This window comes from Micrasema longulum, unplaced genomic scaffold (genome assembly GCF_059751315.1).
Source record: "Micrasema longulum isolate JH-2025_06_02 unplaced genomic scaffold, ASM5975131v1 h1tg000394l, whole genome shotgun sequence".
In the NCBI taxonomy this organism is placed as follows: Eukaryota; Metazoa; Arthropoda; class Insecta; order Trichoptera; family Brachycentridae; genus Micrasema; species Micrasema longulum.
This window is the reverse complement of record NW_028277595.1, coordinates 351397-358005: the sequence shown is the minus strand read 5'-3', so window position 1 is coordinate 358005 and position 6609 is coordinate 351397. Positions and strand designations below refer to the sequence as shown.

The window sequence follows — 6609 nt, the reverse complement described above, 5'->3', positions numbered from 1 at the left end:
AATTACAATTATATATTGTGAAAATGCAATTTAATATTACTAAAATACAATTAAATATTATTGAAATACTTTTTTGGTGGTGACTCATCTCAACCGCCTAACTAGGGTCAGCATCCCCGTCTCAAGACACTAAACACATTTTTTTCAGTTACTTTAATCAAAAATTCACTTCAAATAAACATTTTTATCCACTCTGATCATTTTCTTTTATACTCGCACCATAATGCGATATTCTCTGTTTCAATTCAACATTCTGAGAGATTTTTAATAATCGTTTTCTAATGTTTGAAGCTCAATACAATAATTCAGTTTCAGATCTCTACGTAGACCTTTTCAGTTGCACGTATATCAGTTTTCAGTTGTCGGAAGAAATTTGAGTGGGACGGTCGTGTTCGCTTGGCGCTATTTGGCCAATATTTATAATTCTTATTTGTGAAACAAATCACAATTTAAAATTATCTTAATGTACTAAAAATGCGATTGCTCGCTTTGTTCCTGATGATGAGTGCTTTTAACTTTAATTTATAAGTATTTAAATAGTTTTATTTTCTTGTTTATAAAAATAAAAACCAGTTGACAATTTTGCGTGAAAAAATAGTGGGTAGTTCTAATATAATACTAATGTTTCACTATTCAGAGTAAGTGTGTTTTATGTTATTGACTTAATTGTTGTATTTTTTTATATTAACTTTCAAAAACAAAAAATATGCACTTTGGCGGGCTTATTGCTATAAGCACGGCCAAACAAAAAACACACAGGTCAAACAAACTTGTCAAAATTTACACATTGAAAAATTAAATTTAAACATATTTTTTTTTAATTGCAGTATACAAACTTGTACATACATAATTTAATAGATAAAAAATACCTTTCTTGAAGGCATTAGATAATGAAAAATGTGGGATCCGATTATGAGTTTGAGTGCTGAAAGGAATTGTATAATATAATATTTATAGTTACTAATGGAATACGTTTTTACAATTATTATATATTAGAAATATTTCTAGTTTGTCCAAACGATAAAAGACTGAAAGAACCGCAAACGTCCTCCCGTATTTTCTTCCCAGATTATGGCACTGCAGCAGTGATTTTTTACACATTATAGATATTTACCATTGGCATGACTTGATCATTTTTTTTAAAATAAATTGTTTCTTATGGGAGCTCAGACCATCCAAAAACCCAAAAAATCTGCTTTACTCCGACGTACGGTGTACAAATATTATAAATAATTTTGAAAAACAGAAAATGTTTCGACACAGAAACATATCATTCTGATACTCTTTCTGGAAAAAAAACAAAATCGGTTCAGTTTTGGGGTGCGGAAAACGAGACAATGAAACTTCGACTTTAGTTACACATAATCAGTGTGACATGCAGTTGTCTTTACCTATTCATCAAACTAATCAGGCACCGCATATCTTCTTAATATTAAACTATTACACCAAATATGAAAAGGAATAAGGAAGTCGAGACATAACGAAGCGTATGTCCTGTCATTGGCTGGTTTTACGTGGGCGCTTTTGACACTGTAAATTTCACCATTCTTATTATATTTTAACATCCTTATTTCATAAATTATTATATTCATGTTTCAGTGCTGCACAATAGCGTTTATTTGGTATTTTTAGAAACATATTATAATAAGTTAATTATTAATTATTATAATTGAGTTTACTAAATAACATATTCTACCATACAGATGTATTACTATTGTTACTTTATTGAATTACTTTGTATTTATTTTTACTATCAATTAATTACCGAATGAAATTATAAAATTACTATAAATTATTAATAACATATTGCCATGCATTATCAAGTAATTTCTCTGCATTCCATTCCTGGACATGTATACATTTTTATTATTTATATTTTTTAATTATTATTTTGTATATTGTTTTGATTATTTTGTATATTATTTTGATTATTTTGTATATTGTTTTATATGTATATAAATGTTTTTAATTTATTTATAAAAGAGTCCCGACTAAACACGGAATTTTCTAACAAGTCAGGACATAAAAAAATATAATTATGCCATGATAAAATAATTGTGGTAAAAGACAAAAAGAAATTTTTTTTAGGACAGGTTTATTTTCATCATCATCAAATTCCTTTTCCGCACGTAATGGTGCATAGGGCACTGCATTGGTTCACCAATCGCAGCGTATCTTGATTATTTTTGTAACATAAAGATAAGATAAGATGATCAGTCTTACGCTTCAAGTAACAATCCAGGGACAATGAAATATTCTGGAGTGAAAACATCCTTTCAAATAAATATTTAATTTCAACCATGTCGGGAATCGAACCAGAGACCTCGCGCATGGCAGCATCGCTTTGTCGGCCTCGTGATGTAATAGGTTTATTTTACACACTTTATACATTTATATTTATTTATTACCTTTGATCAGTCACCATAAAATATTAAGCAGATACTTTTTCAGTTCTTTTGTTTAAATTTAAGATCTTTTATTTTAATGATGGTTTGCGGGAGATTATTGAACAACCTTGGAAGAACGCAATTTGATATCCGTTCTCCGAAGTAATTTGTGATTCGTGGAACGACCAGGGAACCCTTCGTTTTTAATCTAATGATGAGAGTGTGAGATACAGCTTTTTTAATTTCGGATCAACAAAGTGATCTACAATCAATTTGTAGTCACAAAGCTGTTTTACCGGCAGGACATTACATAATTTACTAAAAAAAAAAAAATATTTATATGTATAGCAGTCTCACCTGAATATCATAAATTTTACCCAGATGAGACTGGAAGGTGAGACTGGAAGGTGATACCCCAGACACGAACACCGTAAGATATAATGGATTCAATGAGCGAGGTTTATATGTATCTTAACGTTTTGAAAGGTCCTCTCGATTTCATAAATAGCTTTGAGCCAGTACCTTTATCTGTCGCGGATTCCATCAATATGAACACCCCAATTAAATTTAGAATCAATAATCGATTCTAAGTATTTATTAACATATTACAACAGAGATAAGGAACATTTGAGAGAAGGTAATATATAAGTCTAGGCATCTACAGGGCTTATGACCTGTCGATGGCTGGTTTATATTTGAACATCTATATTCCTTCAATTCTTTCATCTGTTGATGTTTGTGAAGTTAAAGAGCTGAAACCTTTATTTATGCGGGTGAGATTAATCTAATTGAATTATTTTACCCACATACTAGGCAAAATGCTATGTTTTCAATTTCTATACTTCTTCATGGACCAGGTGGATTTATCAACAATAGTTTGAGTTTGTCCAAACTTTTATAGACAAGGACTGGATTTAACTCCCTGGGGAGCTGTTTATGTAAGGTTGCCACTTAAACCAGCTATTGACAGGTCATAAGCCCTGTAGATGCCTAGACTTCTATATTACCTTCTCTTAAATTAACTTTCTTCATCTCTGTTGTAATATGTTAATATAAACAGCAAGGAGTTCAATCCAGTCCTTGTCTATAAAATTTTGGACAAACTCAAACTATTGTTGATAAATAATATATGTATGGAAAAATAAACTATTAAAAAATCAAGTCTTGTATCCTACGTAGACTCGTGTTACATCACGGCCACATAGTTATGTTTTATTGTATGCACTTATGTAAAATCTTGCAGACGATGCCTTAATATATATATATCGGGAGAAAATTATAAAACAATTATGGACAGACTAAATCATGATCTTAATAGTGTATCACTGTGGCTAAAAATAATAAATTAAAATTAAATGTAAACAAAACTAAATATATGAATATAGGAAACAAAAGAATAGAAATTACACCATCAATTGTAATAGAAAATGAAAAACTTAATGAAGTCACTGAAATTAAATATTTAGGTGTAATGTTGGATTCAAAACTTACATTTCACCAAAACGCTAAGATGGTAATAAATAAGATTGCAAAAAAAATATCAATTTTGGGAAGGATCAGAAGATTTATTGATAAGGACTCCTGCAAAACTATTTACAAAGCAATTATTGAACCACACGTTAACTACTGTAGTAGCATTTTATTTTTATCAAACAAAGAAAACATAGATAAACTAACTGTATTACAAAATAAAGCCTTTAGAATCATTTTGAAAAAAAACAGATACACGAGGGTAAAGTCGATGGTAAATGAAATGAAATTATTAACATATAAACAAAGAATATTTTACAATACAATGATATTTGTTCATAAAATTATAAACTCTAATAAAAAAACAGAATTTTGGAAAAAAATTGATCGGAACCAGCATGAACACAATCACAATACTAGAGAAAAGAACAAAATTAGACTTCCATTTAGGAAAAAGGCAAAGTCACACAATTCAATTTTATTTAAAGCAATTAAAAAGTATTACGAAATGGAAAAAAATATTTATGAAGAAAAAAACATATCAAAATTTAAAATAATGGTCAAGACATATGTGATAAACAATTTATAAATTAAATATATTTGCAATGTTATTATTAGAACACACATAACAATATGTATGATATGTGTGCCCTACTTAAAGATTTAAATAAATAAATAAATCTGTTTTATGCACTACATTAGTACCTAATGTAATAGTTTTGGCGAGCCGTGATTAATTTAAAGGTAATCAACAAAAAAATATTATTTATTTGTTCCTGCATATAAGTAAATAATAAATAAGTAATATAATTTTGTAAAGATTATATTTGAAGCACTAACTTTGTGGTTATTTATTATAATAAAATAAATAAAACAACTTTGTTTTTAACCACTAATTTTTATTTTTCACCGACCGGTTTCAAAGCAAACGAGCTTCTTTGTCAAAGTTTACGTAACTAATGAATCGATTCATTTTTATTTTATTTCTATCATGTTCACTAAATACTACACGTGGACCCAATAAATTAAATCAAATCTTAGAAATTAAAAAAGCGATTCATAGTAAGAAAACAATAATTAATAACCAAATAAACTATATTTCTTTTAGTCCTCTCCTGTCTTACTTCGAAAATAATGATATCAGATCACCACCCGTGTAAGGAAATAAAACTCTTGATTTATTGGGTCCACGTGTAGTATTTAGTGAACATGATAGAAATAAAATGAAAAGGAATCAATTTATTAGTTACGTAAACCTTGACAAAGAAGCTTGTTTGCTTTGAAACCGGTCGGTGAAAAATAAAAATTAGTGGTTAAAAACAAAGTTGTTTTATTTATTTTATTTTAATGAATTACCACAAAGTTAGTGCTTCAAATATAATCTTTATAAAATTATATTACTTATATATTATTTACTTAAATAATTATTTTTTTTTTATTACCTTTAAATTAATCACGGCCCGCCAGAACTATGTATATTAGGTACTAATGTAGCGCATAAAACAGATTTTACATAAGTGCATACAATAAAATATAACTTATGACGATAAATTCCTGTGTGGCTGTGATGTAACACGAGTCTACGTAGGATACAAGACTTGATTTTTTTAATAGTTTATTTTTCCATACATATATTATTTATCAACAATAGTTTGAGTTTGTCCAATTTTTTATAGACAAGGACTGGATTTAACTCCTTGCTGTTTATATTAGCATATTACAACAGAGATGAAGAAATTTAATTTAAGAGAAGGTAATATAGAAGTCTAGGCATCTACAGGGCTTATGACATGTCAATAGCTGGTTTAAGTGGCAACTTAATATAAACAGCTCCCCAGGGAGTTAAATCCAGTCCTTGTCTATAAAAGTTTGGACAAACTCAAACTGTTCTTGATAAATCCACCTGGTCCATTAATAAGTATGGAAATTGAAAAAATAACATTTTCAGGCGTTGCCTAGTATGTAGGTGAAATAATTCAATTAGATGAATCTCACCCGCATAAATAAATGTTTCAGCTCTTTAACTTCACAAACATCAACAGATGAAAGAATTGAAGGAATATAGATGTTCTAATATGGGCAGAATGGTGAATGTTACACAGTGTGTAAAGTGGCCACTTAAACCAGCCGTTGACAGGTCATAAGCCCTGTAGATACCTAGACTTCTGGATTTCCTTCTCTTAAATTAATGTTCTTCATCTCTGTTGTAATATGTTAATATATTATTAACATAGAAATATAATTACGTAAATACACTTTAGAAAGATACATCTTAAAATTAAGCAATCACATAAATTGGAAAAAATGCCCACAAAGACTTCAGCGTCTGAGCGTGGGCCATTCCTTTTTTAATTATTAAAAAGCTTATATCTCTTTTTTTTAATTTAAATTTAAATGTTGAAGTTGTATTTTTTTAAATCTTCCAACAGACATTTTAAATCGGACTTGAAAAGTAAAATGTGTATAAATATTCCGGATTTCAATGTAAAAAATATGTATCCTTACTGTGCGAAGACAAATTGAATGTAGTTATGCATAAAGCAGCCAGTTCACAATTTTGAGAAAATCAGATATTGGTGTTATCGAATTCAGGAAGGTCTATTCTGTTCTGCAAAACAGCCAGTAGCTCAATCACAAATAACTATCGACGTCTTTAAAACATGCTAAGTATTTGAGCGATCACAATGAACAATAATGAACATGCTTAGCACGCTTGCCTACTTTTTGAGGCATCAAGTTCTCAACGTCCTGG

General features: G+C 29.1%; 1 protein-coding gene across 2 annotated transcripts in view; it reads left to right on the top strand.

The window, feature by feature from the left end:
• The first annotated feature begins 357 nt into the window (after nucleotides 1-357).
• LOC148281936 (tyrosine-protein kinase receptor torso-like) overlaps nucleotides 358-6609 on the top strand; it is an 80623-nt gene continuing 74371 nt past the window's right edge. For both annotated transcript variants that reach the window (XM_088225897.1, XM_088225898.1), the window contains exon 1: nucleotides 358-638. The gene's annotated coding sequence lies outside the window, so the exon portion shown is untranslated. The remainder of the gene's footprint in view (nucleotides 639-6609) is intronic.